Below are 13,584 nucleotides of genomic sequence, written 5' to 3' on the forward strand. Positions count from 1 at the left end.
ACCTTCCTCTGGCTATCGCTTTCTTCCCAACCTAAAAGAGGCAAAGCAAGTGTTTTTGACAAATTATGGAAATGAGGAGAACAGACACTGCAAGTTTTTAATGAAATATGTAGTTTGTAGCATTGGTGAAAAAAGGATTGTATATGTGAGTTCTCTGCCCACGTCACAAAAGCATCCCAAATGTAGCATCCCAGTTATCTATTGCTATGCTATAAGTGACTCCAAATGACCTCTTGTCTGTCATAGATTTAGGGGACTGAGTCAGTCGGGAACTCAAATAAGGCAGAATTAAGAATGGCCTTCCTCTATCTACATTGTCACACTGTGGGGCAGAATTTGAGTCATTGAAGAACATAAGCGTTATGAAACACTCTAAATACACAGCAGTCTTTAGCCAACACAGTCTGCACACACAGTGTACACCCAGCAGAATTCCTGTCTCTCTTATGACCTTTCCAACTCCCTTGTTTTCTTCATCCTTGAAAAAAGAAACATTACTCCACTTGCCCAAGACAAAACATTGACATGAACAGTTTGTTTTTGTTGTTGTTGTTGTTATGTTGTTGTTGTTTGTTGAGGGAGGCTTTCATGTATTCCAGGATGGCCTCAAGCTCACTACGTAAAGGTCAATAACCTTGACTGTCTCATCATCTTGCCTCCACCTCCCAAATGCTAGGATTATAGGGGTGTGCGACTACACCATGTGTATGTAGTGCAAAGGGTCAAACCCAGGGCTGTGTGTATGCTAAGCAAGAACTATCAACTGAGCTACATTTCCACACCTCAACATTGTTTTTGATAGTACCTTCTCCCTTATCCCTTTTCCAAGAAATGGCCAACTCAGGTGAGTCAGTTTTGACTCCATGATAACTCATGTTGATTGGCTTTCTGTCATTGTTCCCATTCTTGAGTGGAGCCACCATCATCTCCCATCTGCCCAAAGTTCCTTGTCAGTCGTGTAACCCTTTCTCTATGCCATAGCTAGACTAGCAATGTCAAAGTCTAAAGGAGATGGAAAGCCTTTAAATGCCCCCAGTTGTCCCCAAGATAAAGAATAGTCCCCCAGTAAGTGTCTGAGATCTTAAACAAGATATTCCTTGTTGGTACAGTGCCCTATGCAACTCTCTCTAGTCTCATTCACTGTCTCACTCAATGGGTTCCCAATGCTCTTCCCTTGACTTCTAGACTATTCCTTTCTTTCTTTTTCCCTTAAGTGCCTCTTTCAAGCAGGTGCCATGCCTCACAAGTCAATCCTTCCACTACCCACAATGTGCTCAGTGGACAGATATTATATTTGTGGTGAGTAAATTCATTCATTCAACTAGCTTTATCTAAAAGATGAAAGAAAAGCAAACAACTCTTAATACAACTCTAAATAATGAATGCCAGCCACTCAGTGCTCAATGGTCTGGCACTTCCTGGGCCAGCAATGTATGAAAGTACAACCAACCACAAAGACTGAAATTTGTGTTGTGTGTGTGTGTGTCCCTGTTTAGTTTCTTGTCAGCGAGCAAATAGTGTCAATTCCATGGTGTCTCTGAGTCAAGGGGCCAACCCCCAAACAGAATATGAAAAGTAGTCAGTCTCTGATTGTTAGGTTCTGAGACACTGGTGGAATAAAATGATGCTCATTTTGGCTCTCAGGAGTACCAGCCAGTCTCTTGGTCTCAAGAAAAACTTCAGGAGCTCTGCCCCCACCACGTTTTCTTTTCTTTCCTTCTTTTATTGAAAATAGATGTTTTCTCACTGAACATATCCTGATTATGGTTTCTCCTCCCTCTACTTCTCCCAGTTTCTCCCCATCTCCCTTCCCATCCAGATCCATTCCCTTTCTGTATCTTAATAGAAAAGAACAGACTTCTAAGAAATAATAATAAAATGTAACAATATAAAGCATAAAAAAACCAAAAAACTATCACATCAAAATTGGACAAGACCAACCAAACAGAAGAAAAAGAGCCCAAGAGAAGGCACAAGAATCAGAGACCCACTTGTTCACACACTCAAAAATTCCATAAAAACACTGAACTGAAAGCCATAATAGATATAAGGAGGACCTGGTACAGATCTGTGCACGTCCTGTGCATGCATGCTGCTTCAGTCTCTTGAGTTCAGCTTTACTCCTAATGACTTAGAGGACCTTGTTTCCTTGGTGTCCTCCATTCCCTCTGGCTCCTACACTCTTTCAGCTCCCTCTTCTTCAGGGTTCCCTGAGCTATGAAAAGAGGGATTTAATGGACACATTCCAGTTTCTCTCTCTGTCTCTCTCTCTGTCTCTCTCTGTCTCTCTGTCTCTGTCTCTCTCTCTCTCTCTCTCTCTCTCTCTCTCTCTCTCTCTCTCTGTGTGTGTGTGTGTGTGTGTGTGTGTGTGTGTGTGTGTGTGTGTGTGTGTAAAACATCTGGCTGTGGGTCTCTGTATTTGTTCCCATCTGCTGCAGGAGGAAGTTTCTCTGGTGATGGCTGAAAAAGGCCCTGTTCTGTGAGTATAGCAAAATATCATTAGAAGCCATTTTATCACTAAGTTTTTTTTTTCTTTAAAGACCAATAGTATTCAGTTTTCCTCGAGGTCCCTGGGATATCTAGTCTCTGATTCTTGGTCCCCCAAACAGTGTTGGATATGGGTTCTATCTCATGGAATGGGCCTTAAGTCAAATCAGACATTGGTTGGTTACTCCCACAAGCTTTGTGCCACGAGTACCCTAGCAAATCTTGCAAGAGGAAACCAATGTAGATCAAAGGGCCTGTGGCTGTCTTGGTGTTTACATTCCTCTTTTTTTAGCATGCAGAGTCCCTTTCGGTATCAAACGCACTAGAACTGAGGGGCGAAGGCTCCATGTAGTCACCAGCTGCACTGCTCCATGTTCAATGAGATGTGTGGGTGTTGTCTTCAGCAATGGGGCCTTGCTGTCAGTTTGTGGAAAGCAACCTATTGTCTTGGCAACAGCCTGGGTTGTTTGGGGGATTCCCTTGGACTCCATTGTCAAACAACTCACTAGATGTTACTCCCTGGTAGTGGAAGCTTTGTTTAGTGACAAAAGACGGCCAGTTGGGACTTTGTCTCCCCCATTATTTAATTTAGATTATGTTCAAATATGTATGCATTTTAGGAAGTTTCTACTTTATTCGATTTCCATATTACCCCAAATGCCCCTTAATTTTTGTTAGGTCTCCCTGTATTCTCTCCCTCAACCCCTTTCCCCTTCCCTCCCCACTTGATCCTCCTATTCCAGTCTCCCCCTGCCCCCTATCCATCCATAATTATCTATTTCCCTTTCCTGATTAGGTCCGCCTGGACCCTGTAGTCCTTTACTCTATACCTATCTTCCGTGATTCTAAGGAATGGAACTCAGTTATCATTAACTTAACAACTAATATCCACATATAAGTGAATACATACCATATATGTCTTTCTGGGACTGAAATACCTCACACGGGGGTGGTTTTTTTCTAGTTCCATCCATTTGCCTGAAATTTCATGATGTCATTTTTTAAACTGCTGATTAATATTGAATTGTGTAAATGTACCACTTTCTTTATCCATTCTTCTGTTGAGAAACATCTATGTTGTTTCCAGTTTCTGGTTACTATGAATACAGCAGTAATGAACATCATTGAGCAAGTAAGTGCCTTTGTTGTAGGATAAAGCATCCTTTACGTATATACCAAAGGGTGGTAGAGCTGGATATTGAGGTAGATCAATTGCCATCTTCCTGAGGAACCACCACACTGATTACATAATGGCCATACAAGTTTGCACTTCCACCAGCTTGCCCCTATTCCCCATTTTCACCAGCATGAACTGTAACTTGTTTAATTGATCAAACCAATTCTGATAGGTGTAAGATGAAATCTCTAAGTGGTTTTGATTTGCATTTCCCTGATGAATAAGAATATTGAATATTTCTTTAAGTGTTCTTTGGCCATTTGAATTCCCTCATTTGAGAATTCTCTGCCTAAATCTGTACCTCATTTCTTTTTTGAATTTGGTTGTTTGTTTTCTTGCTACCTAGTTTTTTTGAGTTCTTTATATATTTTGAATATAAGTCCTCTATTAGATGTGGAGTTGTTATAAAAAATCTTTCCCATACTGTAGATACCTGGTTTGTCTGAATAGCAGTGTCCTTTGCCATGCAGAAACTTTTTGCTTTCATGAGGTCCCACTTGTTGATCTTAGTGCCTGTATTAACTGTGTTCTGTTCAGAAAGTCTTTTCCTGTGCCAGTGAGTTCAAGGCTATTCCTTACTTTCTCTTCTATCAGGTTCAGTGTGTCTGGTTTTATTTTGAGGTCTTTAATCATTTGGAGTTGAGTTTTGTGCAGGGTGATAAGTATGAATCTACTTGGATTCTTCTACATCTAGTTTGACCAACATCATTTGTTGAAGATGCTGTCTTTTTCCATGTGTGTATTTCTGGCTTCTTAAAAAAAATAAAAATAAAAAAAAAACAGGTTGTAGTTGGAGATCTTCTCTCCAGATGCCACCAACCCCCCCATCCCCCCCGTGGTCCCACAACCCATGTATAAAATAATCACTCAGATGCTTATATTACTTATAAACTGTATGGCCATGGCATGCTTCTTGCTATCTAGTTCTTCTATCTTAAATTAACCCATTTCTGTTAGTCTATAAGTTGCCACGTGGCTCGTGGCTTACCAGTACCTTACATCTTCCTTGTCCTGGTGGTGGCTGGCAGCAACTTTCTGCCCCAGCCTTCCACCTCCCAGAATTCTCTTCTCTCTTGTCCCACCTATATTTCCTGCCTGGCCACTGGCCAAACAGCATTTTATTTATACAGAGCAATACACACAGCAACAGGTGTCCATGGGTGTGTGGATTCATGTCTGGATCTTCAATTCAGTTCCATTGATCTACATGTCTTTTGTGTCAATGCCATGCTGTTTTTATTATTATAGCTTTATAGAACATCTTGACATTGAGAATAGTGATATTGCCAGCAGGTTTTTTATTATTCAGAATTATTCAGAATGGTTTTTGGGTTTGTGTGTGTGTGTGTGTGTGTGTGTGTGTGTGTGTGTGTGTATTTCCATATGAAGCTGAGAATTGTCTTTTCAAGATGTGTGAAGAATTGTGTTGGAATTTTGATGGGGTTTATACTGAATCTGTAGAATGGTTTTGGTAGAATGGCCATTTTACTATATTAATCCTACCTATCCATGAGCACTGGAGGTCTTTCCACCTTCTTCAATTTCTTTCTTCAGCAACTTGAAGTTTTTATCATACAAGTCTTTCATTTCCTTGGCTAAAATTACCTCAAGATATTTTATATTTTTGAGACTGTTGCATAAGTTTTTTTTCCCCTGATTTCTTTCTCAGTCTGTTTGTCATTTGGATATAGGAAGGCTGCTAAGTTTTATGAATTAATTTTGTATCCAAGTGTTTAACAGCTGTGTAGGAGTTTCCTGGTGGAATTTCTTAGGTCACTCATATATACTATTATATCAATCTGAAAATAAAGATACTTTGACTTCTTCCTTTCTAATTTGTACCCCCTGGTCTCCTTCAGTTCTCATATTTCTATAGGTAAGACCTCAAGTACTATATTGAATTGTTAGGTAGAGAGTGGGCAACCTAGTCTTGTTCCTGATTTTAGTGGAATCTCTTTGAGTTTCTCTCCATTTAAATTGATGTTGGCTATGTGCTTGCTGTAAGCTGCCTTTATTATGTTGAGGTATGTTCCTTGTATCCCTGACCTCTCCAGAACCTTTATCATGGAGGAGTATTTGATTTTGTCAAAGGTCAGGAGCTTTTCTTAACCATAGACACCATGTTCAGTCACTTCATCACCCTCTGAATATTAATTTTTCTAATAATATACTTACTGAGTGTAATTCAGGTACCATAAAGTTCACTGTTTCATAATACACACTTCAGTAGTTGCCAAGTTTCTCATTAATCATTACTTCCTAACTCCAATGTATTTTCTTCGCCCCAAAAGAAATCTGATACCCACGAGCAATCTCTTCCTACTATTTCTCTACTTCCTTCTCTCCCAAGCCACTAGAAACCACTAATCTACTATCTATCTCTTTGGATGTTTCTTTTCTGGACATTTCATACAATTAGATTCTGTATGTGGGTTTTAGTGTCTGGCTGCTTTCACTCACCAGTGTTTTCATGGGTTCTTATAATTTGTAACATGTATCTAAGACTTCATTATTTTAACAGTTGAATAATAGCTCATAAGAGGTACATATTAAAAATTTTCACTTTTGCTCTTATTCAAGTGTGAATGTTTGCCACATGAGTCCAGTGCATCAGGTACCCTGGAGCTGGAGTTACAGGAAGTTGTTAGCCTCTATCAGAGATGGGTGCTGGGAACCCAACCTCCCTCTGGAAGAGCAGGAAGTGTTCTTAACTGCAGGGCCATCTCTTCAGCCCCTTGGGTTTACATTTTCTTCTTTCACACTTAATCAACAGGTATTTTGTTTCTATCTTTTAGGTACTATGAATTATGCTGCTAGGAGCATTTGGATGATTTTATGTGGAAATTCATTTTCTGACATCTTGTGTGTGTACTGAGTAGTGGAAATGCCAAGGCAATGTGGTAACTCCATGTTTCACTTTCTAGAATCTACCAAACTCTCTTCCAAAGTGGATGAGGCCGTTTGCTTTCCCTTCTTATTTTCTGTCTTTGGCATTGATAACACACTCTCAGCATGACAAGAAGTATTTCACGGTGGCTTTGATTTGCTCCAAGGTGACTGATGATTGAGTAAATTGTGATTGCTTGAACATCTTCTTTAGAGAAGTGTCTACTCAAGTCTTCTGTCATTTTTAATTGTGTTGATATTCATTTTAAATTCTGAGTTCCCTTGCTTGGTGTTTGACCCTAGTTTCCGTTGTGCTTCCCTATCCCAAAATCTCATTTGGAAAAGCTCTCCCAGTAGGCATCCTTCTTTGGACTGATAAAAAGGATGCAGATTCTTAAGGAAATAGTTCTCATCATTTCTCTTTTTTCTATTCTTTGAAAATTTTATACATGTAATACATGTACACAATGGATCTTAATCATATCTACTCCTACTCACTCCCCCTGCTCCCTGACTTGTATCCCCTCCCAAAAGCCATACCCTTTTTCTAAAAATAACACACTGACTCCAATTAGTGATGCCCAAATGGACATGGATGTGGAGTAAGCTAGTAGGGCATGGGCTGATCACCAGTGGCTTCCCTCCCAAAGAAAAGTGACTCTTCATCTCCCAGAAGCCATTGAATGTCAATAGCTCCCCAGCAAAGAGTGGGGATTAGGCCTGACTCTGTTCTTGGATTTTAAACTGACTTGATCATGTGGTGGTCTTGTGCAGGTAAATACAGCTGCTATGAGTTTGTGTGCACAGCAGCCGTATCATGTCAAAGGACAGCATTTAACAATATTCCTCCTCATCCATGATATGCCCTGAGCCTGGAGTTGCTGGATACACTCACCCCATTGATAGTTGAGCACGTCCAGCCACTTACTCTCAGCAAATTGGACAGTCTCTGCATTAAACTCTACCCACTGCAGAAGGAAGCTTCTCTGTTCAGGTAGACAACAGCATAAATCTGTGGATTTACAAAGACATCCTCTGTGTATTTTTAAACTAAATATCAAAAGTTTACTTCTCCAGATCTTCCTTTTTCTCTTAAGAACAAGGTGCATACTACTTGGTAAATTCACTGTGATTTCATGTTTCCTATGGAAGGAAATTTTTTTACAGACAAGTGAATGGAAATAATGATTGAATGGCCTTTAAAAGTTAAAGTGCATTACATAACACATCATCCAATTTATACTGTCAAAAAAATCCAAGCTGGCAATAAGAAATGTCCTAATCTCAAAGAAAAAGAATCTTGACAATTAAATTATGATTCCTCGTCAAATATAAGAGTACATCCTGCTTCAGAAAAGAAGCATACATGTTTCTTAGAAGCAGGCAAATAGCAGAATGTTCTTCTTCTTTTCTATGAGACACCTGATTTGTGAGAACCTGAGGCTGCACATGCATTTAATTGAAAACCAATCTCCATCTCCAGCACCATTGTATCCAATGCAACATTGGGCCAAGACCAGGAAAATGGCTGAAAAGAAGAGATAAAAGTGTATTGGTATCTCTATAGGAAATGCCGAATAAGATTTGACTCCTGATAGAGTTTCTTAAAATTACTTCTTGAATTTCTTTCTCCTAATGTATGTGATTGCCACTGACAAATATCCTGCAGCTTCTCCTCTCCCCCAGTTTGAATCCATGTGGGCTCTTGTCTCCTCTGCCTTTACCTCTGGGTTTAGCCTCTTTTCTTCTGCCACTTCAGCAATCCTGTAAGCTCTCCAAGATGCTCATTCTCTCTTTCCCAAATGTTCTAGTGTTGTCCAGTTCAGAGCCTCCAAAGCTGCACACTAAGAAGGCAACAACAGAATCACCCTTCCACAGGGAGGAACTTTGGATGCACTGTGTATATATCCCCAACCATACATGTGGTCAACACATATAACAAACTATGCTCCAAGCATGGGTTCTGGCACAGAATACAATGCCTGTTTCCTGATGATAATCATGGCCAGATAAGCCTACCTTTCAGGTTACTCTCTTAAAATGAATCAGCCTATGTCTCTACCCCAGCACAAATTGGAAGAGAAAAGACACAGCTGTCCTTTCATGCCAAAAACACTATTGCTATGCAGGTATGCACTGGCACACATGAATGCTTGCACACCCACCTCAGACTTGGAAGAAGCGCGTCAGCATCAACTTGAATGTAATACATCCCTATCTTGTTAGAGTTGCTTCTCTAGTTGCTCCCTCCTTTTCTACAGCAAAGGGCAACCCCCAAACTCTTTAACCTAGAATGGGCCCCATGTCACATTAGGACATGGTTTATCAGTCCAAGTAGCTGATTTAAGAGATAAAAGGCAAGCTATGTTGATTCACTACACAGTCTCTTAAAGTTGCTCTTCATTTGTTTTTCCCCTTGCTTTATGTAATTGAAAACATATGACTCTAAACATTTTCCCAGTTCCCAGTCAACTGATTCTGGTTTTGCTTTTCTTTGTTTTAGTTCCTTAATGTGAGGCAAATGTGAGGAAAGCTATTTTGTTAAGCAAGTTACCTTGATGGGCAACAGAGCTAGGGTTCCACTCCTCCTTTCCAAGATTTACAGAGCATCTCTCACAGTTAACTGCCCAAGACTTGGAGAATCTGGTCATCAGTTGTGGGTCTCTGCAGAGATGTTAGCTCCAACACTTCTAATCCAGTGCTTACCTTGGCCAACCTTCTCCAGAGAAGGAAAGAACCTCATAAGTAGAGGGAACATTTTATCAGGGAATTTCTTCATCCTAACACCCAACCCATCAAGATTAGCTCTATTGTATCTGTAAGTAGCAGGTCTTGTGGTTTCTGAAACTACCTAGAAAGTAGAGAAGTAGGGATTAGAGGTCATCAACTGTTAAGCCTATAGCTGACCTTTGCCCAGTTATGAGACTTCTCATTGAAGATAATTTCAGCTTGATTGACTTCAGGGGAGAGACCCAGAGCTAGGAAAACCTGGAATAGGACTTGGGATATTTGGGAAAGGCATTCTAAACTGATAAGCCAACAGAAGAAGGGTCCAAGGTCCCCAGTTTAGCACATATCCCAAGTTTAAAAGATGATTTTCCGTTGAGGAAGCATAACCAGGGAAAGCCTAGAATGGGACCTTCAAAGCATGGGCCCAAGGTAGGCAACCCCACATCTAAATCCAGGACAATACTTCCAACATAAGAAGCTTGACGGCTTTCAAATCTCAAACATTACACTGCTTTACCCCAAATTATTTTCTCTACCTGACATTTTGTTAATCTCAAATGCTGTGACTTTCTGTGTTCCACACCTCAGGGATTGAAGCTGCAAGCTGGAAGGCTAGAGACATGTAATCTGCTTCCTGGGCTTTTTCAGTATGCTCAGAGGGAGGCAAAGGATTCAAATGATGGGCACAAGGTTTAAATGAAGTGAGGGGACATTAGCCACTTTCTGAAAGAATTGTTCAAATTTAGGATGGAAAGAATATTAAAATTGCAAGTGTCAGAGAAGGATTTTACCTCCATTATTGCAAAGTATCAAAAAAACAAAAAACAAAAACAAAAAAACAGAACCCCAAAGAGGGCACATTCAACTGAGACAGCATCACAAAACTCCTGTATCTTGCTGTGGCCTGAAAACAACAGAAAAACCTCAGTATTTCTCCAGGCTAAGACAGAAGAAGCAGAAAGAACTACTGCATATAAATGGACCAGGGCAGTGGCAAGGCAGGACAATGGAGGCCTGCATGAAAAGATGACATTAAAGCCCAGAATGAAGGGCCCAAGAGATAGCTCAGCTGATAAGAGCACTGGCTGCTCTTCCAGAGGTCCTGAGTTCAATTACCTGCAAGCACATGGTGGCTCATAGCCATCTACTGATCCCCTCTTCTCTTTGATGCCCTATTCTGTCATGCAGGCACACATGCAAATAGAGCACTCATACACATAAAAATACATGAGTAAATAAGTCTTTTTCTAAAAAGGCCAGAATGTCTCCCTAGTATTGCATCTTGACACTACTTAAGTCTCCTGGAACTGAAAATGATCTACTGAGAGGTTCTATTTTTTTTTTTTTTACTTTTAGTAGATATATATTCAAAAGTGAAGTAAGTTTATTTTCATAAAATTAATTCACATTCTGCCAAAGACTTCAGGACTATTGAAGATAATCATTTATGCTCCTAAGTCCCCCCCCCAAAAAAAATACTTCTCTGGGGAGGAAGGAAGCACAGCCAGAAGAAGATGGACTCGGGCCTTCAGAGAATGGGCCGAAATTCCCACTCCCTAACCTAAGGGCAACCTCCACACCTAAATCCAAAACAAGAATTCTTCCAATGTAAGAAGCTTTATAGCCTTAAAATATCAAGCATTACAGTGCTATCCTAAACACTTCTATGACACTCAAAATAAAAGGTTTTTCTAGGGAGAATCTATCATGAAGAGAAAGAAGGTTCCCTAATGTCCCTTTGTTGACCACTGATTTTCCTCTTTGAGATGTTGGTCATAATGCCTTATTCAATCCCCAAGCGTATGCCTTCTCTCCTACTGGGCCTAGTGATGTAAACCTGTCATTGCAAATGTCAGGAGGTTGAGATAGGGCAGTCATGAGGTCACGGCCTGCTTGGGCAACTTAGTGAGATTGTCTCAAAACTGAAAACTAAAATAAGGCTTGGGGCACAGTTCAGTGATGTATTGCTCACTTGGCATGCATAAGGCCCGGACTGGGAAAACTCTCTCTCTAGCCTCTAACAGAGACAGTACTAGAGGGAATTACTTCTGCTTTCCCTGTATCTTGAATTTGAACCTGTGGAGCCACGGCAGTTGGACTCTCCAGTGGAAGCGGCCTCTCAGTCTTTCATTTTTGTTTGTCTTATGAGTCCTTCCAAACTGATGCTTTGGAGTACCCCCAATAGGTATATACTCGCAGAACAAATTGGTCTCAGTGCTTTGCTTGCATCCTTGCTAAACCCGCTCCCCCTGCCCCCCCCCCCCAGATTCCAACTTGGTGATCACTCAATATTTTGTTGTTTCTTCCTTTTCTCTTTTATCAAGCATATTAGTGGTTGTCTCAAAGTCACTCAGTTTTTATTTGAAATGTTTCACCTACTCCCCCTCCCCACAACAATACCTTTGTGGCTATCCACACCAAACCCAGCCACCGGATAACTTACTCTCTTCGATGTCAATCTCCTGGGAGAAAGTAGCTAATCAAAGTCTAAAAATGAAGTGGCCCATGTGTTATTTGGGGATATTCTGCAGCTTCATTCGCATACCTCATCTGAAATAGCAATTAGGAAAATATCAGACAGAGACGGAAAAAAATTCCTATACACTGAAGACCTTCAAGTTGTCAAATGTATGTATGATATCCTTCTAAGTTAAATTTAGCACTGAGAGCTCCAGTTTCTCTCTGAGACGTGTAAAAACTCATCTATCCTGACAGCTCCCTGTTGGCCGCACCTCTGAGAAGTCAATTATTCTCACCAAAGCCAATTTTAATTTATGCACCCTACATTGCTTCTGAATTTCTATGTGACTTTTAAATAGAAGATAGACTATCTACTTTAAGGAGTATGCTTTTCTGGACAACAGCAATAGAAAACTCTGACCCCGAAGCACCAAAAGATGTCCTAAGGAAACACGTGTTCTCATCACGTCGTTTTCACTAAGAGGCTCAAGATCAATTATTCTTCATCTACAGGGACTACAGTGGCACTAGGCCAGGCACAAAGGATGGCAAGGAAGGTTAAATTAATTAACCTGTAGTTGATTGATTGCAAAAGTGGCCTCCCTGGTAGGCTTTGATTGATAGATTGTGCAATCAAGAGGAAATGACTCTTCCTGTCTTTTCCCTGCCCTTGTACCCGGCCTGGCCTTAAGATGGGCTTTGGCTAATCAATGAGATTACTCCATTCTGGGTGCCACACAAGGGAACTGTGGCTTTGCCATGGAGATAGCCTTGCCTTAACCTGCAGATGCTTGAGAAATACTTTTAAGCTGAGCTGACCTCATTCTCCAAGTTCAAAAGACCAGATGTGAAATGAAGCCAACCAAGATTAGCTAAGCCATCTAGCTAACTGACTAGCAGCTGGCCCCTATGGATCACTGCCCTCAGCTAGGGAAGCCACACTGGCCCAAAGCACCCGGACAAATCAATCAAAACTTGTCGGTATTCATAAAGGATTGTTGGTGTTAGCTGCTAAGCTCTGGGGTGATTTGTAATACAGAAGGCACTAACTGGTGTGAACTTTTGATTATAAACCTACTTGAGTTTCAAACTTACCCTCTGCCATGAGCTTGCTGGTCCTGAGCCTACTTTTCGGTTATGGTGCCTGAGATGAGAGAATCTTCTAAGTTTTACTCTTGTGTGTTATATTCTAATCTAGCATATGTACATATATCCCTAAAACCTCTCATCCTAAAGAGAGGTTGATTCTTTTGCATAACTGAGCATGTACTGATTTTTCTGAGATACATGTTTGTACAACAAGTTTTAAAAATTTGAGAAAGTTGAGTTGAAGTGTTACTTCTCTACTCTAAAGAGACTCTGAAAGTATATTTTCAGAAGAGAAATTCTTATCCAGTGTTTTCTGTGGGTTTAGTCTTTCCATTTGCAACTGAAAGTAGAAGTCAGACAAACAAAATCTACAGAAATCAGTACCCTGGACTATCAGAAAAGGGGGCAGATCAGATGCTGCATCTGAGCAAGCAGGTGATAATAGTAGGCCAAGCAGAAGGACCACATCTGCTGCCCCATACAGCCCAGATGCTCCTGTTGCAGCACACAGGCAAACACTTGCTCACCAGTAAAATCTCCTCCATAAAGGGACTCAGCATTGACACAGTTGCCACCTGAGCCCTGTCCCAATGGCCACAGGCACTCTGAGGGCCAAGCATATGCCTCCTCTAATGGCCTACTGAAAGAGCATCAGAGCTGGGACTTTAGATCAGTGGTACAGTGCTTTGCTAGCATGTGTGAGGCCCTGAGTTCAATTCCCAAGGGTAGCAGAAACAGAAAACGGTACCACAGGT

This window comes from Onychomys torridus, chromosome 4 (assembly GCF_903995425.1).
Source record: "Onychomys torridus chromosome 4, mOncTor1.1, whole genome shotgun sequence".
Classification (NCBI taxonomy): domain Eukaryota; kingdom Metazoa; phylum Chordata; class Mammalia; order Rodentia; family Cricetidae; genus Onychomys; species Onychomys torridus.